Source organism: Amblyomma americanum, chromosome 7 (assembly GCF_052857255.1).
Source record: "Amblyomma americanum isolate KBUSLIRL-KWMA chromosome 7, ASM5285725v1, whole genome shotgun sequence".
In the NCBI taxonomy this organism is placed as follows: domain Eukaryota; kingdom Metazoa; phylum Arthropoda; class Arachnida; order Ixodida; family Ixodidae; genus Amblyomma; species Amblyomma americanum.
The window spans coordinates 158,076,663-158,104,596 of NC_135503.1; the positions used below are offsets into that span (position 1 = coordinate 158,076,663).

Sequence of the window (27,934 nt, forward strand, 5' to 3'; positions counted from 1 at the left end):
TGATGGAGGTGACGAGGCAGGAGTTCGGCGGTGCAGTGGCGCTGGAACAGGTTTGACGCGCAGTGCTAAAATCTTTTGTCGACCTACTTTGCTTCGACAAGCTTCGCTAGCGAGATTACACGCAGCGAATTACCCTTGTTCCTTTAGGAATAGCTTGTAAACAGCTACGAGGATCCCACCTTCACCGAGCGCCTTCCCATCTCACGACCACCACAGTAGAGCCAGGTGCTGAGCTCATGCGTAGGCCATTTTCAACGACCTATACAGAAACTAGGGCACAAAGGACACGTTGGCATGTCTTGCTTTTCTTCGTTGCAGTGTATTTATTCACTATACCTGCAGCAACCAGTCGAGGATAATTGCTGGGAAGAGTACTGTTCAAAAATGGGGAGCAATGCTAGTAAGGTGTACTTAAATATGATTTTTTCATTGGATATACGAAATTCCGAAATCACATTCGTTCTAGCAGTTCAGTGAGTGCAGTTTCACGTATTTAACTCAGGAGCGTAGCAATGCATGAGAAAACACATCAAAACGATGCAAAGGTAGAGGGAGCCCAAAATTATTAAGAAACCTTGGCTACAAGAAAACGTGTTTTTTTTCATTAACAATACAAGCTTTTGGCAAACAGCAGCATTGCAGGAGAATTTAAAGTAACCAAGTAGGACTGGTGACAAAATTTTCTGGTAAACAGTTCAAGTCATTTAGCAGACAAGGGAAGGAAAATTAGGGGCTCGTTTGACGTGCATACGAAGGAAGCGCACAGCCACTGAAACGAAGGTACATGAAGGAATATTTCGTTTTTTTGTGTGTAGTGTTGATCAATGACATAATAATACTGATTAATCGCTCATTGAAAGAAAATTGATCATAAAGCACAAGAAAAAGAACCATGCCGCTTGTGAGATCTGAACCGAAGACCTCCGAATTTCGCTTCCAGTGCTCTCGCGTCCGGTTGGTACAGCCCCGGTACAGCCACAACGGACTGTGATTATTTCGTCAGTAAGCGTGAGAAATTAGAACTGGTACGGACCGGTGGGAAATTTCGCCTATGTTTATACGACCTCCCTTTTACGGTCGTAACTGGTCACCGTATACCCTTTGTTGCAGTCTTTTGTTAAAACATACTGCATGGGCTGCACTGGTCGTTGAGCGCTGCGCCTGCAAGGGTACGATTGCAAGGTGGTCTGCACTCGATCGTTTACGCAGAAAAACAGACCGCAGTGCACGTTACCGGGTTGACCTCTCGAAACTCCTAGCACACAGCGACACCGAATCCGGTTTTGTCTCAATTTCTGCCTTTCTTAATTAAAGCTGGACAAGGGCAATGCCGGGATGAGAAGCTAGACTCCTCCCAAACACCCGATCTGACTCTTCGGTGTGCTGCTGCTTCCTTCATATTGATGCCTTATAGCAGCGCATCAACCCTGACGACCCCCAACTCCTGCTCGCATTGCCTAAGCACTTGCGCGAAATTAATATATTCCGACTGCTGGTCATCTGGGCGTCTCTCGCCGGTTCTTCTGGTCCCGCCTGTGCCAATGTGTGCATCGTACACACCGCTATGTTGCTGTCTGTGACCAGTTGCAGAGTAAAAAAAAGACCTGCCACTCTCTCCGCGGCCTTTCTCCAACCCATAGATGCTCCACCCAATCACTTTACCGCGTGGGATTATAGTGAGTTTTAGACAGGGGGCATCTGTCGGTTAGGAAGATAGTAAAATAGCGGGCTGCTAATGCGCATGAGGGGAACAACAGCGCCCGTCGTGTTATTAACATTGCCCCTCAAGTCTCCTATATCTCCCTAAGCAATCAAGTCCCCTGTTCAAAAACTTCCTTACACTCCTCGGTGCGGTGCGGCCGAGTCCAGCCCCGCAAATAGATGGATTGCAGTCGCCACGGACTACGCTACCCTCTACGTGACATAAGGATGCTCCCCGGCAGCAGGGCTACTGACGTCGCAATGTTTCTCCTTCACAACTTCATGTGACGACGTAATGCCTCGCGTCAATTTGTATCCGACCGCAGCCGCTGTTTTTTGCCGTACTGAATTGTTGGTGACGCTCTCCGTTCTTGCTCCACCAAACACAAATTAACAGCCGCCTATTATACGGAAAAAAATAAGGTCTTACGTACCAAGCACCTCAACAGGACTCTCACTAGTATGCTCTCAGTGTAAGAATCTGCGGACGATCGCGATTGGAGTATCGCTGTCCCATGCCGCCTTCGGCTTTAACTCCTCCCACGACGACACCGCCGGCTATTCACCTTTTCATTTATTCTACGGCTGCAAGCCAGCGTTACCTCTGAACCCGCTGCTGCCTGCCTCCGATGCTCGGCCCTTTTGAATTTGCCTTTGCGGATCATGCTGCATAACTTGCCCGCCCCCCAATCCAGGAATCACAAAAAGGCTTTTATGGACACAGACACTGCGTGGCCACCTTTCACCTCGGTGCCGCGTTCCACCCTGGTCGCCTTCTCTTCGCGTGGGGCTCTCCGAGATGCTTCTGTCCTGCTGTTCTGGCCGGTACCATGAGTTGCGGTTCGGTTGGCGGAAAGCGTTTCCCGCATTCGCTACCACGTGCTGCGTTAATTGCTTTTAAATTTAAACATTTTCTTAACTGCTTTCAAATTTTTATTTGCGTTATTGACGCTACTTAACGCACTCTTAACAGGAGGCGCTATAAACAGTCGTGCTTTTGGGACCTCCTTTTATTGCACGCCTTGTTCGCACTTGTGTAAAAATTATATTCCAATGAACTGAAGCTGAAGAGTTCGGTGATGCGGGCCTCGGCAAACAGCAATGGACCAGCAGTACACTCGACCGAAGTAAGTTCGCCCTTCCAAATAGTTCTTTAAATCAAATACACTTAACCACAAAATTGCAGAATAGCAGCTGTTGCTTTCTCTACCCAAATTCCTACCCAGTGCAAAATGCTGGGTGAAGAATTTATTACTTGCAAGAAGATAGAGAAGGCCCATCATGTAGGGGGTGCACACATATTTGGCGCATTTAAACAGGAGCCTGCCATTATAACTACTGAAAGAGCATGTTTGCAATCCTTAATAGGTAGTGTGCCTGAGATGCAAGAGCACTTAAGGTTTTTCTATCGTGGAACTATTTTTCATAGTAAGGAGTATAAACGGAGCTGCAGAGGAAGCAGTATTTGTTTCCAATCAAGCAATGGTGACTGATTCTTTATAAAGCGCATCTTTGAGATCACTGATAAAAGGTCGGCATACAGCGGTGATATTGTCACGTAGTAGTGACGGCAGTCGAAGCAGCGATGAAGACGGACAAAGGGACTTCTAAAAGAAAACTGTTTATTGGGCTGACTTGCGCCCAAAATGGACTGAATCACTCGGCGGCGGCGAGGCGACAAGCGTGCTCGGCGGTCGTCGAACAGAATGCCCGCCGCTGTCGGCTGTGCACAATTTAAAGCTGATAGCGAACTTTAAAGATACCGCGTGCACAGTTACAATACCATTCCGGAACAACGCAGAATCAGCTCTGCCTGGCTGCGATCAATCGATAAATCTAGTCGCGTCTTGCGTCGCAAACAAAGCGATAAAGTGGTGTGGCGGCAGATTTGAAAAACGAACAAACACTGCAAATATTCGCGGCATTACTCCCCTCTCAAAGAAGCATCGACCCGATGCATTAAAACAAATATTGCGACTAGTAAGAGAAAAAACGGATTTTGCGAAAATAGAGCATGGAAATGCAGCGGCGTTTAGCGCGCATAATAAGGCATCAGACGGACTACATGGAAAAATTCTGGTCGTACGCGGCGTTGCTGGGATGCAGTTATTGCGTCAAGGATGACTTCATAATCCAGTTCACCTAGCCGACGAAGAACCTTGTACGGGCCGAAATAGCGGCGCAATAGCTTTTCACTCAATCCACGGCGGCGAATGGGCGTCCACACCCAGACTTGATCTCCTGGATTGTATTCCGCGTTGCGTCTTCGTAGGTTGTAGCGTCTGGCGTCGCACCGCTGCTGATCTTTGAACCGTAATCGGGCAAGCCTTCGAGCTGCTTCTGCGCATTGAAGGTAGGCGGCAACGTCGACATTCTCTTCTTCTGTAACGTTGGGCAGCATGGCGTCTAGCCTGGTCGTGGCCTCCCTGCCATGGACGAGACTAAAAGGCGTCATCTGGGTGGTCTCCTGCACTGCGGTGTTGTAGGCGAAGACGACGTAATTCAGGATGACATCCCAGGTATTGTGTTGGGCATCGACATACATGGCGAGCATATCGGCGATGGTTTAGTTCAGGCGCTCGGTCAGTCCGCCGGTCTGCGGATGGTATGCAATCGTCCTCCGGTGGCTGGTTCGGCTGTCACGCAGGATGGCTTGCGTTAGTTCCGCCTTGAATGCTGTTCCTTTGTCCGTGATGATCACATCGGGGGCGCCGTGTCGAAGAAGAGTGCATTCCACGAAAAATTTGGCGACTTCTGCTGCTATTCCGTTCGGTAGGGCTTTCGCCTCGGCGTAGCGGGTCAGGTAGTCGGTCGCTATGATGATCCACTTATATCCAGATGTTGATGTTGGAAAAGGGCCAAGCAAGTCCATGCCGATCTGCTGAAAGGGCCTTGAGAGAGGTTCAATGGGGTTCAGAAATCCTGCTGGTCGTGTGGGAGGTGTCTTTCGTCGCTGACAATCTCGACAGGATTTCACATAGTGTGCGACATCGGCAGACAGTCGGGGCCAGTAATACTTGTCTTGAATGCGGCGGAGGGTGCGAGTAAACCCGAGAGGTCCAGCTGTCGGCTTGTCGTGTGAAGCCTGTAGAACTTCGTCGCGGAGACAAGCAGGTACAACAAGGAGGTAGGCTGTTTTGCTCTCTGCAAAGTTCTTCACGAGGACCTCATTCTGCATACAGAAGGAAGACAGTCCTCGCTTGAATGAAGCGGGGGGTGAAGAAGCCTTTCATTCCAGGCACTCGATGAGGCGTTTTAGGTCGGGGTCCGAGCGTTGCTGCTGGACAAACGAGCTGGGGCTGATGGGGCCCAGGAAGGCGTCGCCATCGTCGTCCGGCGGCGGTGTATCTACAAAGGCTCGTGAGAGGCAATCGTCGTCAGAGTGTTTGCGTCCGGATTTGTAAAAGGCGGTGACGTCAAACTGCTGGAGACGCAGACTCCATCGAACGAGTCGGCCAGAGGGGTTCTTCAAATCGGCGAGCCAGCACAGCGCGTGGTGATCGCTGACCACCTTGAATGGTCGTCCGTACAGGTAGGGGTGGAATTTTGACTTGGCCCAGATGATGGCAATGCACTCCTTCTCAGTTGTCGAATAGTTAGCCTCGGCCTTGGAAAGGGAACGGCTAGCGTATGCGATGACCTTCTCCAGACCGTCACGTTTTTTAACGAAAACGGCACCTAGGCCCACGCTGCTTGCGTCGGTATTAACTTCAGTGTCGGCGTTTTCATCAAAATGCGCGAGGATCGATGGGGACTGTAAATGACGCTGAAGTTCCTTGAAGGCTTCTGCTTGCGGCGCTTCCCATTTAAACGGCACGTCTGTTTTCGTCAGTTGGGTCAGGGGCTCGGCAATGCGCGAAACATTTTTCACAAATCGCCGGTAATATGCGCACAGTCCGAGAAATCTGCGCACTGCTTTGTTATCGGCCGGCGGTGGAAACTGTTCAATAGCAGCTGTTTTCCGTGGTTCCGGGCGTACTCCCTCCGTGCTAACGATGTGGCCTAGTAACAGTAGCTCTTCGTAGGCAAAGTGGCACTTCTCTGCCTTCAAGGTTAGGCCAGACGACTTGATGGCGTCTAGTACTGTTCGAAATTTTTTGAGGTGCTCTTCAAAGTTCGAGGCGAAGACAACGACATCATCTAAATATACCAGACAAATTTGCCACTTCAGGCCTGCCAGCACTGTGTCCATTACTCGCTGAAACGTCGCTTGTGAGGAACAGAGACCAAATGGCATCACCTTGAACTCACACAGCCCATCTGGAGTGATGAATGCTGTCTTCTCGCGATCTTTTTCGTCGACCTCAATTTGCCAGTACCCGCTCTTGAGGTCCATCGATGAGAAATATTTGGCGTTACAGAGGCGGTACAGTGTGTCGTCGATACGGGGGAGGGGGTAGACGTCCTTCTTTGTTATGTTGTTCAAGCGGTAGTAATCCACGCAGAAGCGAAGCGCGCCGTCTTTCTTTCTCACTAGAACAACCGGTGCCGCCCACGGGCTGCTTGGAGGCCGGTTGACGTCGTCGCGAAGCATTTCTTCGACTGGGTCCCGGATGGCTTGTCGTTCTCGCGGTGACACACGGTAGCGGCTTTGACGGAGTGGTCGGACGTGTTGGACCGTTATAATGCGATGCTTGGCAATTGGCGTCTGTCGCACCTTCGGCGATGTCGGAAAACGCTCACTGTAGCTTTGAAGCAGATTGTGGATCTGGTCTTGTCTGTTCCCCCGCCGCGGTGGCTCAGTGGTTAGGGCGCTCGACTACTGATCCGCAGTTCCCGGGTTCGAACCCGACCACGGCGGCTGCGTTTTTATGGACGAAAAACGCTAAGGCGCCCGTGTCCTGTGCGATGTCAGTGCACGTTAAAGATCCCCAGGTGGTCGAAATTATTCCGAAGCCCTCTACTACGGCACCTTATTCTTCCTTTACTCTTTCACTCCCTCCCTTATCCCTTCCCTTACGGCGCGGTTCAGGTGTCCAACGATATGTGAGACAGATACTGCGCCATTTCCTTTCCCCAAAAAACAATTATTATTATTGTCTGTTCCGGTGAAGGGCTGGGTTGATGTCGAAAGTGGGCAATTTCTCTTGGTCAAGCGAATCTTCTGCGGAGGGGTCGGAGAGGGAAAGGTGTCTCGTACGTCGGATATTTCGTCGAAGAAAGCAATCGTCCTTCCTCTGTTAATATGTCGGTATTCTTCGCTGAAGTTTGTCAGTAGTACTTCGGCCTCGCCATTGCGCAAATGTGCGATGCCTCTTGCGATGCTGATTCCTCGGTCTAGGAGCAACTGCATGTTGCCCTCGATGATGGCTTCAGCGTTAATGGCTTTCGTGGCGCCTACGGTCACGATAACGCTTGATCGCGGTGGGACGCTCACTTCTTCCTCAAGAACTCAGGGCAAAGTGATTTTCCCGAGTTTTCATCGAAGCGATGGCTTCGTCCGTCGAAAGCGTGATCAGCTTGGATTGCAGGTCGATGATCGCCTGATGCTTATTAAGGAAATCCATACCCAAGATCACTTCGCGGGAGCATTGCGGTAGCGCAACAAAGGTCGATGGATAGGTATGTCCTTGACAGTCACTCGCGCTGTGCATCGTCCTGATGGCGTAATGAGGTGGCCCCCTTCGGTGCGAATTTGTGGTCCATCCCAAGCGGCCGTGACTTTCCTTAGCTGCGCAGCGAATGTTCCATTCATCACCGAGTAATCGGCTCCTGTGTCGACTAGAGCGGTAACTTTCCGGCCGTCAACAGTCACTTCTAAGTCAGATGTCCTGGCTCTTGCATTGCATGTCGCTCTCGACGTCGGGTGACGGCTTCGTCGCGTATGCGAGTCGCGGGTGGGGCGTGTGGTCGAAGCTCTTCTGGGTGGCGGCGTCGTTTTCAAGGCAGCTTGCGTCGTGGTCGGGGTTCTCATTGTGTGCGGCGTCGGTGCAGCGAGTGTCAGTTCTTCATGCGGCGTCGCGAGTGCAGCGTCTTCATGGGGCGTGGTCGGTGGAGGATCTTCGGCGTTTCGCTCGTGGGCAACCTCACCTCCAGAGGTTGCTGCCTTTAGTTTTCCATACGGGGCTCGGAGGCCTTCCTCGTACCGCGGCTGCGTAGCTGCGGCGTGGCGACGCAAAGCGCGAGGTTGACGGCGATGGTGTGCGCGAAAAGCGGTTCGGCGTGTACTCTTCTCGACGCAGGTACTCGTCGATTTCCTGCGGACGTTGGCCGAGGCGTGGTCGTGGGGCGTTAGCGGAAAATCCTCGAAGACCGATACGTCGGTACGGGCAGTGACGAAGACTTATGGCCGGCCTCACCGCAATGGAAGCACAACGGGCGGTTGTCGGAAGTCTTCCAGGCGTCGCATTTCTTGGGGCTTGAGCTTTGGTCATAGGATGGGTGGGCGGGGGCTGGGAGGCGGCGTTGTGGAACAAGTGGCTTATCTCGGGGAGGGCGTAGGGGTTGTCGTTGGGGCTGAGCAATCCTTACTGCAGCGGCGTAGGTCATGGCCTGGGGTTCTGTGGCCGTCGGGGTGCCAAGTGCCTGTTGCACTTCTTCCCGTACCACATCCATCAGATTCTCTGCTTGTGGCTGTCGGGAGGATGGCAGTAATCGGCGTAACTCGCCTCGGACGATTTTGCGGATAACTTCCCGCAAGCTGTCGCTGGTGGTGACCGTCGTGTCCGATCGTATTGCACAAGCAAAGGAAGGGCGATTTTACTGCCGAGCTCGGGCTTCGAGGGTCTTCTCAATCGTGCAGGCTTCTTTCATGAATTCCTCGACTGTTTTTGGCGGCTGGCGGACGAGGCTGCCTAAGAGTTGTTCTTTTACGCCGCGCCTTCCAAAATTCGAAATCTTTTTCAGCGAGACTAGCCTGTTGGTGTTGTGGACTATTTTGAATAGCTGCGCGAAAATACAAGAATGAAGAGTCAAGAAAAGACAAACACATAGCCCAGTGTAAGCTGCAATCTCTTCAGTTTGTCATTTTCACGCAGTTATTGAAAAAGATGTATTTGCACCAACTAGCCCACCAGAAAACATTCGTAAAAAAGGAGGTTTGCTTGACTGCATTAAAAAAAAACTTCAACGTGCGGCGGCGGTAGCTTTCATTTCGGCTGCTGTTAGACCACACCGCTGGCTGCCAGAAATCACAGTCTGCATTTACGTCACGACCCCGCCGCGGTGCCTCAGTGGTTAGGACGCTCGACTACTGATCCGGTGTTTCCGGGTTCGAACCCGACCGCGGCGGCTGCGTTTTTATGGAGGAAAAACGCTAAGGCGCCCGTGTGCTGTGCGATGTCAGTGCACGTTAAAGATCCCCAGGTGGTCGAAATTATTCCGGAGCCCTCCACTACGGCACCTATTCTTCCTTTCTTTCACTCCCTCCTTTATCTCTTCCCTTACGGCGCGGTTCAGGTGTCCAAAGATATATGAGACAGATACTGCGCTATTTCCTTTCGCCAAAAACCAATTATTATTATTATTATTATTATTTACGTCACTTTTCACGTCACTCCATCCTGTGATGTCATAAAAAGATGCCGCGACGTCATAAGAATGCGGGAAAATCTTTTTCAACTCTGAATCCAAATTTCATTGAAATAAATACATCTTTCGCTCCCGGACAAGCGGCAACAAAGCCATTAAATGCCAAACTATGAGATTTTGCTAGCAAAAAAAATTGATAGAGTTCTCCTCACTGTCCCTTTAAGGGTCCCGTGTCGCAGAAAAGCCGGCGTCGTCGGCGTTGGCCGCGAGCGAAAAATCCCCGAAGCGCACACGTAGCGCCATCAGGCGGTGCCCACTAAAACCACTCCCTCCTCCTCTTGCTCGCAATGTACCCCACTGCCCCGACAGATTGCGCGCGACGGTAGCGACTCCTGGTGTTCCTGTATATGCTTCCGCAGGGAACAGAGTTGCGCGAAGGTCCCCCATCATGTTCTGTGCGGGAAAGCCACCGCTCGTGCTCACAGGGGCTGCGTTCATGGGCTCGCTGTGTAGAGCGCACGGGCTTGTTTTTTATTTACGTAAAAATTGCACTCGATCGCAATTTTTAAACGTAACGCCAAAAACTAAACTGTGATTTGCCGAGGGTGTGCATACAGGATGAAAAAAGTCGCCAAGGGATAACAGCCAATTGCTACCATGAGTCTAGAAATTGACGAAAAATACTAGAAACGACCTACAGGTTTTTTGTTTCGGTAACAAGTAATTTCAGATGAACAAGCAGTCGCGGTCCGGATGAGACAGCGTCTGTCCCGCACTGTCTTCCTCTGTGCGCGTCTGAAGAAAAAGAAAAGAGTATTGCGGTGAATTATTTTTTTCACAACTAGCACCGCCACGTGTTCTGTGCGAGTTATGCACGGAAATTATGAAAACGCATCTCCCTAGAACCCCATAAAATCCCTCTGCAGCTTGTTACAGGCAAGCAGGCTAAAGCAACACCAATGCGTTGAACAGGCGAGTCTGACCTTACGAAGAAATTTCAAGCTCAATTGCTTGCCAAAAACATTTTACAAAATGTACCCCGTTACTAAATGCAGTGAAATGACGAACCTTTAAAGGACCTTGAAAGTAGTTTTTTCGTTGATAATATTAGCTTACCTAATTTTTATTAAAGAGCATCTTTTCATCTCTCTGATTAAATTATATTTCGTCGCGCTTAACGCGGCCCATTCTCAAAAGCCACTTCAATCGCCGACGCACTTCAGCCGCCGAACTTCCAAATGGCAGTTCGTAAAACGCTTTGCCGTTTCCAGTGCGGTTGCTGCAGTTTGGTGCACTGCACGCAGTCATAGCTGGCAACGGCGTGGCTCACTGCCACAGCAGAACCCAAAACCTGACGCCTCAGGTGTGAACTGGAAATGTGTGAAATGTAGCCGACAGTAGTGTAGCTGATGTAATGCGCTCAAGTGAGGCGTCAAGCTGACGAGGGGTCGTTCGGCACTGCGCCTGTGAAGTGAGCTTCCCCGCGGAAAGTTGAACGCCTGACGTCACGAAATTCATGTGACCGCCTCTCGGCGAATGGCGTTCGGAGAGCGAAAACAGACGCGCAACTCTGCTCCCAGCGGGAGCATGTACAGGAACACTAGCGACTCCCGCTCGTCTCGTTCGGGCACAGTGGGGCCGTGCGGGGACACAGGAATCGCGCGGTGAGCGGCGAACAACGCAGCGCACATCCCAGGCGCGTTCACCACGAAGCTTGCGGCTTGCTGCCCGTTCGTTCGGCGCGGAAGCTATGCTGGCGTTAGTGGCATCGGTTTTGTCGAGAACGATGTGCCGACGAACTACGACTGCAACTTGAGTCCCGCGCGTTTTGGGCAAGGCGTCTGGCAGCATTCTTAATGCATTCTTAACACCTCGTGTGTTTGAGCAATACTGGGTACTCAAAAAAAGAAGTGTGCAACACATTCTGAGGCTGCTGTGAGTCATACTTCAGGGGCCGGCAGCGCTCGCTCCGGCGGTAGGGCACTGAAAAGGGAAGCACTGTAGACGCTTTACAGCGCCGTATCATGGCAACTGCCCCCTTTGATCACGTGATCACGCCGCCATTACACGCCATCGCTTGGCGCGCGCTTCTTCGCGACGGCTGCTGCACCCGATGGTTCGGTTCCGACAGGTAGTGTTTCAGTTGATACGGCTGTAAAGCAGTGGGAAGACGACACGATGGTTTGGCGCCCGCCGCGGTGGCTCAGCTGTTATGGCGCTCGGCTGCTGACCCGAAAGACGCGGATTCGATCCTGGCCGCAGCGGTCGAATTTCAATGGAGGCGAAATTCTAGAGGCCCGTGTACTGTGCGATGTCAGTGCACGTTAAGGAATTTCCGAAGTCCTTCACTACGGCGTCCCTCATAGCCCGAGTCGCTTTGGGACGTTAAACCCCCATAAACCATAAACTCTGGTTTGGCCAAAGCTTCGAAGGACATATGAGAGTCCTAACTTGATCACTTAAGGCATAAAAACGTGATCGAGCTTCATATCGCGGAGAGCCGCTCAGCTCTCCCTCTCCGAGCCAACGGACGGTCGCCTTTGCATCACTATCGATGGCAGATGTCGGGGCTAGCAGAGATCTTATCCTTAATTTTTGTATTATTTTAATAAACCACTACTACTACTACAATATCCGCTGAAGGCTTTGCTGAATGGGCCGCCGCGGTGGCTCAGTGGTTATGGCTCTCGGCTGCTGACCCAGAAGACGCGGGTTCGATCCCGCCCGTTGTGGCTGTATTTCGGTGCAGGCGAAATTCTAGAGGCCCGTGTAGTGTGCGATGTCAGTGCACGCTAAAGGGCCCCAGGTGGTCGAAGTTTCCGGACTCCGTCACTACGGCGTCCCTCATAGCCGGAGTCGCTTTGGGACGCTAAACCCAGCACAGCACAAATCGCTTTGTTGAATGTTTTTTTATTGTTTTTTTTTCTAAAACGGCTAGCTGTAATGCTCCTGCGGCAGCGCAGGTCGTTGTCGTATTGTCTACGTACGTGCATGCAGACTACACTCGAAAACACTAACATGCAAATCGTACGCATTTCTTTACATGTTAGCGGTGCTTAGAAAACTTTAAATATTTTCTACTGGTTTGTGAAACACAGAATGGGGACAAATATAGACACACAAATGTTAACTATCGTGGCAGCAGTACGCGTCAAGCAGTATTCACGAGCTGGCGTGCAATCGTTTCAAAAGATTTCGCGATATTATTGTTATAACGCGCGCATGGCAACGCGTTAATAATACACGAATTTCACAATTATGTCAGCCTCACGTATAAAGCTATGGAATGCTGCACGCTCGATTCGCGGACATGAAATTGCTCGAGGTCTCATTGGTGGTAAGTATTCAGCTTCACCCTGAGCGCGGGCCTGCGGAGTCAGTTTCAGTGACTGTCTCGCATGGACCGCGAGGAAGTGGCAACAACCCAGCACAGCAGCATTAATGTTAATGCTTTATTCCGAATATGGTCCACGAAAGCAGCTCTACTACGGCCGAGGTTCAACAGTAGCACCAAGACGTTATGTAATACATGGACTTACAGGAAGCGTTGTCCGCTCGCACGGCTGTGCATATCACAATCTACAGTAGCGGTGTGTAGGAGCGTAAGTCGTCCTTCTTTTCCGTTCCTCATTCGTTCTCGGGCACTCCTGTTACTAATGGCGCACAACGTAACTTACGAGCAGTGCGGTTTCACCACGCACGCAGAACAGAAAGCACGAGGTCACTGTTTCGGTGGCGGAACAGCTTGTTAATGCGGTTATGTTTTGCACTTGCCCTCGCAGATTTTTATAGGTTAAAACCTTTCTTCCTATATTGGCTATAGCGCTAGCGGATGTTTGTTGCGTTCACCCGTTCGGAAAGGGTGCATGGCGAGCGGACGCGGACAAGGGTATACGTCCTTGTGCAGTTCAGTTCCTTGAAGCTCGCAAACGGTCGCATCCCGCGCCTTTAACTATTTTTCGCAATTCTTGTAATCCACAACACAGCACTTATTTCGTCTGTCTTTCCACATCTTCTTAGGAACAACATATTCGGCAGCCACTCTGCGATATTTTCACTGCTGCGTAGAGGCGTACCCGCCGGCGACCACTAGCGGCTTACGAAGCCCGTAATGGCGCCGCGTACCCAGCACGCCTGTCGCGCCATCTGGTCTCAGACAGAAGTACTGCGCGCTGTAAACAGTCTATAGGAAGACTATGGCAGTGTCGTTGGCCCGGTCAGTCGTCTTCCTTCCTGCGCTCCGTGTTTGGTAGAGGACGACATATATACGGTGCGCTCCTGCACACTTGGTGACAGAAGGGACAAGGAGACAGACTTACCTTTACGGAAGAAACAGCACCCCCCCCCCCCCATCGTTTTTTTTTGAAAATTGCGGTGGTTGTCAACAAATGGAAGACGTGAGCTTAGAGAACATTTGTTGTTTACTTTGTAAGCATGATAAAGGTAGCGCACTCTTCCACACCGGGGTCAATTCAGTCATCAGCGCCGGCAGCGTCAAATGCATCAGCTGACGCATACTTATTTTTTCATTTGCTCCGCTTAAAGCATGGCCGCATGTTCTCCCTGATAAAAACTTCTAGCCATGTTATTCTTTGTTGTTCTTCTTCTATCTTTTAACGAATAATGTTAAACTTCAAACGTCTGCTAAACGTAATGCTGTCTGACTTCCTCAAGCCCACGAGGCTAGCACCGCTTAGCGCAAAATGAAAGCAGAGGCAACCAGTAAATACTGCAGTAACAATGAGCAGAAGAAACAGTTTAAAGTTTATTCGTATGTAGTCAAGTTCTCAGAGACCGGTTATCATGAATAACCTTAGTATTCGAAAAGATTTCGCTAGGCTGCTTATAGAAATGATCTTTTCAACGTTGCCATGGTTTCATTATAATGCATAAGTTTTAACTAAAAGAGATGCGCCGACAGTAAAGCTTAAATAAATCCGTGTGTCCGGATTCATTTAACGTTTAAATTCCTTCTAGGGCAGTGCGATATATCAACTACAAAAAAACATTCTAGGAACCAAGAAGAAATTTCTGATTTTAGCAAATCATATTAGTGCCATAATGAACCCTTTAAGATCTAGTAATTCCAATTGTAATCAACAAATTTAGGGGCCACCAGTCTTAATTTGAGCGTGAAAGTCCTACTGTTCGTGCAGCAGTTCCGCCATTTAGCAATTAATCTACACATTTAAGCGGCCTTTCACATGACTGACGTATGCTAGTACGTAGGAGAGAGATATAGAAACTGCGTACACTTTGTTCGCGCCATCGCGTAGTGCCACGTTCTCCCTTGCACCGTGCGGAAGGAAGAAAATCATTTGTTTTCTCTAATCATGTGGTAGGGTACAAGTAAGCCCCACGTTGCTCCTGCAAAATAAATTGTTTCGGCTAAACACCCTTGCAAGCGCTAGAATATTTTGCGAATAATAATCATTGCAAACGGAATCACGGGGTCATGGAGGCCCTATTGTAGAATAACCAACGCGGTCATATTTGAGACTCTTGTGGCTGCCTGCGCCGCGTAAACGTTGCCTCTTTCGCAGGTTTACGTAACAGTAAACGCTTTTTCTGGAGCAGAAGCGTGCGTGCAGCGCTAGCACTTGTCATACTGAAAGGAAGAGGTTTCAAGAGCGGCCCGCTAGGCCTGTTGAGGCGTCGATTCGTCCGATGATGAAGAAATGGCATTCATCGCACATAGATCAGCAATAACAACTACTTAAAGGCAGAGCATTACACGAAATAATTGAACCTCTCTAGAATATCGTCCACGTCACGAAACAGAAAACTACAGCCCGACGCAGAACCGAATGGTTGCACAACTACACCCAAGGTTGAAGGCCGTACAGCTTTCAACCTCCGAAAAGCGGACCAACTCGCTCAACAGTTCGTGTTGTGCCACTGGAAAATTCACCCGAGAAAAATCCGCATTGTGGACTAAGCATGATACTTTTGAACAAGATAGGAATCAATAATAGGAATCTCCACTGAAGGCAGCATCTTCACCGAACGAATGCTTCAGACACTTCTACATCGACTAAACCTTTGAGATATACGCATTAGAAATTTTAGTTTGTGCAGTAAGCAGATGATGTGAGCTCGAGGCTGAAAATCTCGATACTTGCAGTGTGATTGTCCGGTTTCTTACAAGACATGCCTCAGAAGAGCTAGAGCTTTCCTTCAACCAGCTCAATAATTCCACTTACATAGGACCGCACACTGGCAAGCACACAATGAGAAACAACACATATGCAAGCTCTGTTCACGCCATTCTCGCGTATTCTTGGTAAGATTACCGTGGCATCCTCTACTCCAGCAGAGACTAGCGAAGCTTCACAGTAACCACAAAAAAGTATTTCTCACTGCCTAAATCCCAGTGATTCCACTTGTAATCATGCGAAAAAAACTTCTAAAGAACCGACAAAATATTTATTTTTTGATGAGTTATCCTCCTCCTACTATGCGAACCTTGCCTCACGACTGCCCCTTTGGTTTGCTTTCCCGCGATGCACCCTCCCTGGTTAGTTACCTTAACTTGTTAACAATGGGGGCAACCGGAGACGGAGCGACACGATCGCCATCGAGCACATCCTATTCGGCTGAGGAAGCTCGACGTGCGCTGACGTTCAGGCGCAGCGCTCCGCTCTCCGCCTGCGGGGCGAGGCCTCGTGAGGAGGAACGTTCTCCCGCATCACGTCCCGTCTGGCCGCGGTGTATCCCCTTGCCACAGCGTGGGCGAACACTCGCTCGTAACTGTGCTGGGCCCGAATTACGGAACTCGCTCTAAAGTTGTAGAGCGTTACGTCAAAATGACGACAGCATGACGACAAGGCAAGACGTCAACGCGTGACGGAACGCGGAATCAACCAATGGCTAGTAGGGTGCCGCCCCTGAACAGTTTACTTGCACGACAAGAGGCCTATTTGCACGGCAAGGGGCCGTATGCTAAGTTTTTTATAAGAACACGCAGTGAATAAAATAAGCATTGTTTTATTCTTTCATAAAAGTGTATTTCACTCTCACTTCCATGAAGCAAACAAGAAGGACATTCACTTTTGCAAATAACTGCTTTCGTGGGTAAGTTTTGTTGCCATGAGGGCGCGCTGGCAGATGTAAACAGTGAACATGGCGGCATTCAAGAAAACAGCTGTTCCCACGGCTAGTTCCTGCTTTTTTACGCGTCGTCTGAAATCATGGTTCTATTTGGTTGTCCAAAGCGCGCGGATAACAATTATCGAAGCCAGTGAAGGTCACGGGCCTCCAGAAAGGAACCTGCACGAAACGTCGGGCCCGAAAATCGACGAAGACAACTTGAGGTAAGCCTGTGTTATTGGTTTAAAGATGCCACATGCCAAGCATATGATTTGGGTTCTGTTGCTTTTGCTTTAGCAAATACAAGACGTCCACGAAGCACGGCTTGTTGGATAAAATCAACTTCTTTGGCTTCATAAACGTCTGGCACAAATGATTCAGTTGGGAAGGAGCAAGAACCAAGCAAGGCGGTTGGGCGCACGCTAACAACCTTGCTTGTTTTCGGTCGTTCTTGGCTGTGCTATAAGTTGCTGCAGCGCAGCACACACATATGTTCCTGTAAAAACATATTAGCCCGAACTCAGAGCAAAGTTATTCCCTGCTTTCGAAAAGCGGAACAGAAACTATTGCCTGTTTGTTTTCCACGGTGTGTTCGCTGCTGCAATTCTCTAAGCGGGAATTATAGTCTCAAAATGGCGCCAACACGAAGAATGTCGAGCGAGCAAGAGCTAATCATAATAGAGTTTATGGAGAGCCATCCGCTCTTGGCTCGGGCTTCTGCCGACCTAACAAACTCATACACTGCTGTTGAAAAGCGCGCGCTGTGGAACCAGCTTGCGTCGATTCTCAACAACAAGGGGTCGGCCCTTTAAAAACATGATTTCTGTGCCTTGCGCCTTGCTAGCACAGTTTATTCCATCTGTTGTGTATTTTAGTCTCGGAGGAGGTGCAGGAATGCATAGACAAGTGGTTGAGCATTATTGATTGCTTTTATTTTGCTAGTGCTCTTTTAGTTTCATGGTTTGCCACTACCAACCAGCCGCACCTTTTACCCTGTTACAGGAGAGGAGATGAACGGGGAGCCTCAGCAAGTTGTCGACAAGACACACTGAGCCCCACAGACCGTGCGTTGGCTTGCAATTATTCAAGCTCCATACTACCCTTTCTGGCAGCTGCTTGAAAGTAATAGCACTATACTCTCTGGAAGCATTTGCAGCAGTAGCCTAAATACTGCAGTGATTCTACAGTATACACAAAACTATCTCTCTCTGGCTTTGCCACGCAGTGCATAATGTTTATTTCTCTTGCAGTGAGGCTGTGATATCTTTTAGCAGTCTAGCAGATGTGCACATGAAATATGCTACAACAATGCTGCCCAAGACTGCTGTCCTGTATATTTATGTCAAGTCCTCTAACACATTGACCAAATGTTTTGCGTATTCCACCACGTGATGAGCACATTTTCTTTCCCGAAAGCTACACCGGTGCCCTAGCCGCAGCCCTCACAGCAGCACACACTAGAGCCCCCACTGCAGCCCTCACCGCGCGCCACGCCAAGCCTTCTGGAGAAGCGACGGCGAGACGATGGGGCCAATGAGGTGCTGCGCCAGACGCTGTATGAATCGCATCGTTTGGATTCCCTTACTGAGGTCTGGAACCACCAGGACGCTGCTTTTCAGCAGAGCATGCTGGAGCTGTGTACTCCCTGCGCACACTGCACTTTGCAGAGTCGAAGCCGTCCCCTGAAGCATAAATATCAGTGCTCTCTTTTGAGCACCTCTACTCCTATTCTGACGCCTCTTGTGGGAGGTGATAGGGACAGCTGAGTTTACGAAACTGACACGAGCCATCTACAACCATACTTTGTCCAAAATATCTCATCACCTAAAATTTTAAATAAAGCTTAAGCGAGATCTCAAAATTGGTTGTCAGTAATAATTTGTAATTGGAAGTATTTTTACATGTAGGCCATACGGGAGGTGACAGATGCTGTGCAGGCATCAAATGGGCAGCAAGAGCTGCTCATCCGGAACGTGAACCTACTGACGCTAATCTTACAAAAGCAGCTTGAGCCACCTGCACCGCATTGAATTGTTCATATTTATTTGCATTATTTGCGTGTTGTTATTTTTATGAAAGAACAGCTTCATAGGTTTATATTTATTCACGAACATTATCTACTTCTCTGCCAGGTGCAGACTCATTGAACTATTTTTAGTTCGCTTGTTAAGATTTCCGTTTTATGTGTTTATATTTATTTACATTGTTTGCTTCTCTGTCAGGTTTCTGTTTTTGTATTTATTCAAGATCATCTCTGCCATGTGCCATAGCATCATTTTTTTTTTATTTCTTGTAAGCTCTGCAGGCCCGGATGCTTCACACTGTTTATTTTCTTCCAGTTATGTAATTAAAGCTCTGCCAGGTGTGAAAGCCTCCCATACTCTTATTTTCCATTCCTTTCAAATGTTTACCTGCAGCTGTGGCAGGTGCACAAGGTGCAATTTGTAGTGCTTGTTTTCTTTCATTGCAATATTTGGGCAAGTGCAATATGTGGGGCAAAGTTGTTCTGAAGTGACTGTAGTTATGAAGGACATCATTATATGGGGATTCTGGATAGATTTTTAACACTTCGATTTTGTGCCTGTTAAGTTTGTTTGCATGTGCTCCTGAGTCGTTTTTTTTCGCATTACTTTTCCTGCTTTTCCTATAGTGTCCATTGTGTGCATTGTAACATAATCTATCCTGAATAGACCCGAGGAAAAATGAGGCTTGCCAGCATTTGTCCAAAGTCACTTCTGAGCTAGTGTTGAATGCAGGCAAAAAAAAATTTGGGGGACGCTTGAGCTCCGCCTTTAAAGGTATGATGCAACAATGTTAATAGCTCTCGTTTGTGGGTCCCTTTACAACTTCAAACGCAGCCATGTTGGCATCATTGTCTGTGATACTCGTGTGTCTTGTACACGCAACATGGTTTTTCAGTCCAGTAAAATCTACGAAGAGCAATGTCTTGTGCAGCCTTGCTGTGCATTCCACCAGTTATGTAATGTGTTTCAGCAAAGTGCAAACCAGGGGTACATCGGGCCTACAAGTATGCACAACATGCCAAACCTGTGATTATTAGCATTCAAGCTGGCAATCAAGATGAAGATTTTTTTTTTAAGGGCAAACAGCGCGTAAGACTTAGACGGTAAGCAAAGAAAACAGAAGACGAGCGCTCATCCTGTGTTTCCTCTGCTTTCCGGCTATGTCTTTCGCACTGTTCGCCTTAAAAATGTACAGCCAACTCGCCCGTTTGGCCACAGTGTAAGATACAACTGTTCTTGTGCAATCTCTGTGCAGGACTCGACAAAGCATATGCAAATCACTGTTGATACTGCATGCTTTTGTTTCCCTGCTGTGTGTTACATTTTGGAAACTGGTATAAACAGCTGTGGCGAAAAAAAAAATTATTGTGACCAATGAATAAACGTGGTGCAAAGACAAACGCTTTACTGGTGCCTAGCAGTCTCCACACCACACTTTTCCCTCGTGCACATTCATCAAATACATAGTTACCGCAAGCAACTGTTTGCCTAAATGGGCAGGTCGACGTAAGCAACGGCGAAAGACGGTGTACAAGGATGCATTTCACTTGTTGGACGAGCTGTTCCGGCGTGTATTTCGACTTGAGAAGGAGAAAGTGCAGTAGCTGTGCGGCAAGCTTGCTGATGCACTGAAAGGCATACTGGTGACCACTATCGGTGGAGCAGCAGTTGGTGTGTTCACTTCATATCTTGCCACTGGAGGCTTTCAAGCTCATGTAAGAAAAAGTAATTTACAAATGCTGGAATGTGGCTACCAGTGGCCAAGGGCATCATATCACACAGGAGCTCACGCACTAACACAGGGCAATGGCACTGCCCGTAGCAAGAGTGGCTGCGACAACTCGCCACGCCAGCACGGTGAGTCATTGTAGCCACAGCTGCCAGATGGTGTAGGGTCTACTGCCGGTGGTGCTGCTGCTGCCGCTGCTGCTGTCGCCGCACCATCTGCAGGTGTGCTTGTCTCTGAGAACGGGTTGTGCCAAAGAGGCCAATAATACGGTCTCGCATGGCGCTGCCGCGCAGGTAGGTCATGCGGGATTCTGTCCCCGCCAAGTACCCGGGAAGCAGAGGTGGCCCATTGTTGTCAGGGTCATCAGTAGTGTCGTCTTCGTCTGCTGCCAGGGCTTCTTCAAGACAAATGTTGTGCAACGCAGCACATGCTGCAATGATGACCACCGCCCGCTCTGGCTCGTAGTGGAGTGCCCGGTACCTTTGAAGGGACCGGAAGCGGCTTTTCAAAACATCAATGCAGCGTTCCACAACACATCGGATTGAGGCATGTGCTGCGTTGTACTGCCCTTCTGCAGTGATTGAACCAGGATTCCCTGACACTGGTGTGAGCAGCCACGGCTCCAGTGGATATCCGCTGTCTCCTGCACGACCAAAATTTGCAGTGAAGTGTGTTGTTGCCTATGTAATAAATGATTCATACCAAGCAGCTCAAAACCAGTATGCTGAACCAGAATTCATAGGCATGCAGAAGATCCATGGCTAAGGGGCACGTCTGTAAGCTCAGCCTTCTAGGTTAATGATGTAATGTGATATCCTACACAACAATAACGATGTGCACACCTATTTTGCCTTGGTGTTTTACGCTTGAAATACGATTCACTTTATAACATTGTTTTTTGTGCCCCTGCACCAGCAGTAACAGTAAATACACAAAAATAAATACGATACATCATACTGTTGCATGTCATCCATTTTATAACCCGCCTCATTTAGGTATGAGCCACTGCTGTGGCTTAATACGTGCTGTCGAAGTGGCTTGATGATTTATAGGCTGTTTATCCAGAAGAAACCCTCCATCCTCCAGCAGCCTGTGCTCCACCTTCCGACGCAGCCGTGAGTACCACCAAGAGAAGGCATCGTGACAAGACCCCGGGCAGCGAGGGTCGACCGCAAGGATCTTCATGTTAGCGTCGCAGGTCTGCGAGAAGCATACGCAGACAATCTTAGACGTGAACTTCCATTGTCGAGGTCACGGCTTTCGAACTCATGGGGTTAGAAAACCAGTCTACTCACAATCGCGATGTTCATCGCGTAGTATCCTTTGCGGCTCCAGAATGCTGCCCTGTTTGCTGGGACTCCCCGCGGCGCTTTTATGGCAATCAGCGTGCCCTCGACGCAGCCGACGACGCCGGGGATGGTGCCGCGGCGAAGGAAGGTCGCTTTCGCTGCCGCCTTTTCCTCGGGGTGCGCCGGGAAAAGCACCCATCCCTTCTGTGCGCCGACTTTGCATATGGCCTCAGCCACACGCCGCACGCACTTGTTCACCGTCGGTTGTGCGAGGCCGACGTTCTGCTCGTTGCCGACGCACACTTGAAAGCTTCCGGAGACAAAAAAACGGAGAGCGCACAGCACCTGCCGCCGCACCGACAAAGCGCTCGTCCGTACGCCTCGCAGTTCGTCGGCAAGTTCACCGCACAACCACTCCACTTTCTCCTTATCGAGTCGAAATAACCGACGGTACAGCTCGTCCGGCAAGTCATACGCGTCCTCGTACACCGTCTTTCGTCGTTGCTGGCGCCGACGTTGCCGCCTCCGCCACCAATAAATAGCAGGCACCGCCGCCGCCATTTTTCCTCTAAAACTGTTTACACCGACTCTTCGCGGTCGCAAACCGCGGGCATAATTAGGTGTGCAACGTCATGCGTTTTTTCTTGTCCGTTACGCCATTGCAGCTTCCAGTGACGCAACTTTTCAAAATGGCGCCTGCGACCAATAGGAGCGGGCATTTTAGAGCGCTCTCAATTGTAGAGCGGTCGGAGCGAGTTCCGTAATCCGGGCCCTGGTGAGTCGGGCGGCTTCGATTCCTTAGCATATTTCGTTGCTGGCTGCCGTGATTGTTGTTGTAGAAATAAATTCTTTGTTTTAGTTAGCCATAGTGTTATTCGTTCCTTTGTTCCCTCAGAGCAAGGCCAGCCGTGGTCGGCGTGCGTTCGCTAGCGTACGCGATCTTGGGGTGGGGTACGGCGGTATTGAACGCTGTCGGCCGCGGTTAAGTGGGGAGAGCGTATTTATTTATTCCCCTGTTTCAACCCCACCCTCAAAATGCCAGTTTTTAGAGATCCAATTTTTGTATGGAACATTTTATCAGTTGGACAGGAAAGGATTAATAATGGCGACTTAAGCGATGCATCGAAGTATCCACGTACAGTATCCGGTGCTGAGTTGGAAATCAATTTTGGTTCGTTGTCTTGCGTCGGCATCAAAAATACAATTTTGGACGGTATCAGGTATCGCTGTTGAAGATATTTTTGTCAAGTATGGTGCCCATTCCTGTAGATGCCCAATTGATTCCAGGTCGTTTTTAAAAATAATGCTAAGATTACGCTACAATGCTGGACGGCGGTCAATGCAATGAACCTATCAGCACATTGGACATCTTAACAAAGTCTCTTAAGAACTGCATGTAGGCAACCACTCCTAAATTAAATCATTATATCGCCGCCTTTTCTGTGCTAATGGTTACGCTCTTATATCCCTGCATGTGGGGAGGCACGTCGTCTTTCGTCAACCAAGTCACCGCAGGCAGACGCTATACTATCAAGTTTTGCCGCTAGAGAATAGAAGTACATTTATACAAAAAACCATTCGCAATTGTCCACAGACCGTATCGTCACCCGGCGGTGAGAGCCAGAAGTACCAAGAATAGGGTACTGCGGGCGACCGGACGGCTGCATAGCGCGTTTCTCGCTTGGTCAGCGGCATACGCTCATCCGTCTTTCTTGAAGACATGAAGACGAATGCGTTGGTCCCTCAGTGTGCTGACCGAGCCATCTACAACCAAAAATTTTATTATTAGCTCCCATTATTATTAGAGTGGGTGGTGAAGCTGTGGTTTGGTGTGCATGCATACATTTCACACATAGGGATTTATTCTCTAGTACCACGGCTAACAAAAACGCATCTTCTTAGCCAGCTCAGAAATAATGCCAGTCGTTTTGATACGAGATGTTTGCACTGCAGGGAACTGTCCACCTCGCAAAATCAATGGCATTAAAATTACAAAAGCCCTGTGTATCATAAAAGACTGACGCTTTTTTGGAACGCTGTTACTTTCAAACCTGCCGGTTCAAAAAAGTAATATGACTCTATTATAAGAGTCATATAATTAATACGAGCTTGGGGGGGGGGGGTGATATTTACAACGCCTTCGGCGACGCTTGCATGTGCTGTAGGTGAGAAATTAAGCAAGTAACCCCATTTAGCTGCGAAATGCTGCCGGCATCACACTGGTGAAACTCCGCTTTCTAACTCAGCCAACCCTTACGCGATCAAACTCGTCCTTTCGGATGATTCATCAGACTAATGCGGTGGCGTCGGGTGAGAGAATAAACCGGAATGCAATTCTCGCGAATAGTGTATGTTCTGCAGAAGTTTTCCAAATATGGAAGCAGAGCTAGAAATGAAAACAGTAGCGCCCAAACACGCACACAAAGTAGAAGAACGACGTAGGACAAGCGCTAACTTCATCTGACTTTATTCCTTGAAAAGCGAGAAAGTATACAGAAAATCTAGGCATGCGCAGACAGAAATTTCGCGTGCGATCAACAAAACCGTTCAATACATGAAATCTCAGCTTTAACAAGGTTCACAGATGTATTGCTGACACACCCCTTTCCTCTTTTTCTGAAGTGGTACGCCTCTTCCAGATGCGCTATTCGGCGCTACTATTTTCCTTTGTGGATCGAAATGAACCATCTAGCCCAAATAGAAGTTCTTCTATGTTATATGGAAGCAGAGAAGCTCAATTTTTATGCTGCCTGCAGGTGTGGACTGTACCGAGACAGGTACTTTGCAGGCCAAGCTCGGAACGGCAGAAACCACCATTCACTTCACAGCTACATGTTTAGACCGCCAAGAGATGACCTTTTTTGCTGTTTCCATGTCCTGAAAACATCTGCGCGCACCTGTGAATGAAGTGAGTTTTCCTGTCTATACTTAACCCTATTGTCACGCGCCACACTCTGCACCGACAGACGCCGAGGGAATTCTTTGCACATGCTCTGCGCGCCACAAACATATGGCACACGTGTTCGATTCCGCGACCGCGCGTCGTAAACTGACCAAGTCGGGATATGTGTGTTACAGCAAAACAAGGCAGGCGCAAATACCTGAACAGATCAAGTGTGTGTAGCTCCGATGCTTGTACGTAATCAGTCTAGCCTTGTGAAAGCTTTCACGCCGCAGCAAATGATACGACGTGCGCTAGATTAACACCTATCCGCCTTAAATAAAACATTTAATCCCGACCTGGTCTGATCCAGTGTGTCTTAGCATATGTTCTAAGTGGAGTAGGTCAGTGAATGACAGTGCCGTTTTGTTGCTTCCCAAGCTCAGCGCACGCAAAAAGCCAAGACTTTGGCACGGCGCACACAGACCAAATAGCTGTACCCTCTTCACGGCCGTGGACATTGCCAATAGAGAAAGTTCAGTGTAGTAGGATACAACTAAAAAAAAGCAGTTAACACCGGGGTACTGTCTGCTAGCTATAGTAACAACACTAACCGAAATCATCTATTTAAAGTTTGACCTAATTAAACGAGGCATTTATCAAAATTTTAGAGCTTATAATTTTTTTCTCGTGATTAGCTTCTTGTTTACATGACAAGATAAGTTTTAACAACGGACTACCTTTTTATCGTGGAGGTATTCTTTGCGGCGGTCCTGAATTTGGGCGGAGCTTCCCTGCAGACTTAAGTTGTATCCGACTATGAATTTTGATCGGTGCGAAAGCACGGCTTAGTGCCACGTAGAAGATGACGACGAGCGGCAGCGCCGCAGGTCGCAGCGCTCGCGCTAAGCCAGCTGCGAAAAAAACTAGGAAACAGACAACGGACGATTTCGCCCAGTGATTAGTGGGCACGCACTAATAATTGGTCCTATTTTTAACAATCCTAATATTCAGATGCATGGTTGCTAGCAGTCCATCTTTTTTTTTGTACACTTCATTGAATATAGGATGGTCACAGCAGAGACAACGCTTTTCCTTCTTTTCCACTCTAGGAGCTTCTGAAGTACACGAGAATACGGCTCAGGTTATCTCACTAGCAATGTTAGCAATATCTTCCATGTTTTTGATCCTGATGATGTCTGCTTCTTCGTTATTCCTAGCAAGATTCCGGCCTTGAGTACGCAGCACAAACTTCCACCCGGCTCTTTTCTTGTTGAGCAGTGGCTGCCCCGAGAAGTTTCGTGCTAGTCATGTGTTCGTTTACATACTCAGGTGTGTTCTGGCCGTCATAGCCAAGGTCTTTAGTTTCAGTTCTCTGCTTCTTGCGTTTCTGCAAGAGCTCATCTGACTGTGCGCTGTACAAAAGACACAACAATATTCACCTTGGACATAAGGCACTGAAGCGGAGCCACACGTCATTAACACAGTCGGCAGTCGGCTGAGTGACCAGATTTACAATTATTTTTACTATGTCTACTTCATCACTCTCCCCAGGCACACTTTCTATTTTTAGAATGTTTGTTCCCTGGCACTGCTTGAGTTCTTTTTTTTCAGTAGGCTTTCGGTTTTCAGCCGCTCTTCATTTTGTTTAGTTACCTTTAAACTTCCCGAAGTTATTTTATCGCGGTATTCAATGAACTGACGCCATCACATTGTCGTCGCGGTGCTTCACACTGTCTGAAATTTTGGAGGCCAGCCCTTAGCTCGCGTTTGAAGTTGTCAACAGCTTTTGCTGAGTATTTCAGTTCGCAGCTCATTGTTAGCAGCTAACGAAACGACAGTATACTAAGAAAAGCTTCCAGTGCGCACAGGCCATGTCAAAACCAGAAATTCAAGCCCACCACAACAGCACCTCATGCAGTGTGTGACAGCAGTGCGCGTATAGTTTGTTCTGATTAATGCAGCAACATTGATCTTCCCCTGCACAAAGCACAGGAGCTGCTAGGACTGCATTCCATGCGCACCGTCGCAAGCTGAAGGCGAGGCTGTATACTATTAGCTCTTATAAAGCTCATCTTTGATACGATGTGAAGCACGCCTTGTCTTCATGGGTTGCCACGTGGCAGTGCTTGCAGATACTGGCGACAAGGCGATGTTGAAGCACCAAAACCCACTTGTGCGGAAGGCCAGGGGCGGTGGATGCTGCAGGTTAATGGCAACGCACGCCCAGGACTGCAGGGGCAGCTACAACGTTGAATAAAAGAAAGTCACACGCCGCCGGTGGTATTCGAACCCACGACTTCGAAATGTCTCGTACCTGTGGCATTTCTAGTGACTGTGGCGGCTTTTCTCCCGTTATACTAAATATATTCTTTATTCATAATTAGAAAGCATTTCACTCAGTGGAAACCTCGGCAGTCATGCAGGCATTGCAGAGTCAGGGTGTAGAAGAGCCTTATGTGAAAATACTGGAAGGTTTCTATAGTAAATGCACAGCTACGATATCCTCAGTAAAGTCAGCAATAAAATTCCAATACGGAAGGGCGTCAGCCAGGGAGACACGATCTCGCCAATAATATTCACCGCCTGTTTAATAGGCATGATTTGGGAATAGTTAGGGATAAGAGTTTATGAATAAAACCTAAACATTCTGCGATTCACTGATGACATTGCCTTAGTGAGTCACTCAGGAGAGGATTTTCAAAGAATGACCACTGAGTTAGACAGAAGAAAGAATGGTGGGTCTAAGAATTAACATGCAGAAAACCAAAGTAACATTCAAGAGTATAGCAAAGGAAGCTCAGTTCACAATGATTAGCGAGGTGCAGGAAGTGGTAAAGGAATGTCTACTGAGGGCAGGTCCGCTGATCCGGATCACCACAGTGAAATAACTGTAAGAATAAGAATGGGTTTGAACGCATATGGCAGGTTCTCTGAGATCATGAATGGCAGTTTACAAATATTCCTCAAAAGAAAAGTATACAACAGCTTTATCTTTCCGGTGCTCACCTACGGGGCAGAAACTTAGAAGCCAACGAAAAGCGTTCAGTTCAAGTTAACGACAACGCAACGAGCTATGGAAAAAAATGATAGGTCTAAACCGGAAGTGGGCAGAGTGGGTGAGGGAACAAACACAGGTTAATGACATCCCAGTCGAATTCAAGACAAAGAAATGGGCAGGGCAAGGCTTGTAATACGAAGGCAAGATAACCGCTGGTCCTTTAGTGTATCGGAGTGGACTGCAAGAGAAGGCAGGTGTAGCACGGGGCGGCAGAAAGTTGGTTGCACAGATGAGATTAAGAAGTTTGCGGGCATACGGTGGGCGCAGCTGGCAAAAGGACAGGGTTTATTGGGGAGACATGGGAAAGGCCTTTGCCCTGCAGTGGGCGTATTCAGGCTGCTGATCAATATGACGATGAGTGCTCGTGACTTAAGGTGAAGGGTGGTCGATAGTTTAGCCTCCAAACCACGTATCCCATTTCCGCGCAGGCGGCTAGCAGCGGTTCCACGTCGCCGCTGTGCACGGCGAGCAGCAGCTTCAGGCGGCCCTCGTCCGTCTTCACCGTGGCATCCAGCGACGTGAGCCTGCCGATCGTGCCGCCGGTGGCGAAGCCGCGCTCGCTCAGGCGCCTCCTCGTACGCGCAGCAGAGACCTCCAGCACCGACAGCGCCGCGGAACGGTGCGCCATAGGCCCGCCGCCGCAGTTTTAAATGCAGAGTTTTAAATACAGCGTGGGAAGTGCCGCGCACC

General features: G+C 48.9%; 2 long non-coding RNA genes across 2 annotated transcripts; both read left to right on the top strand.

The window, feature by feature from the left end:
• On the top strand, positions 1-27,934 carry LOC144097544 (uncharacterized). Its single transcript, XR_013307049.1, has 2 exons — positions 1-50; positions 27,673-27,934. It is a non-coding gene; the product is annotated as an uncharacterized LOC144097544 (long non-coding RNA).
• On the top strand, positions 16,352-17,764 carry LOC144097543 (uncharacterized). Its single transcript, XR_013307048.1, has 3 exons — positions 16,352-16,484; positions 17,266-17,324; positions 17,677-17,764. It is a non-coding gene; the product is annotated as an uncharacterized LOC144097543 (long non-coding RNA).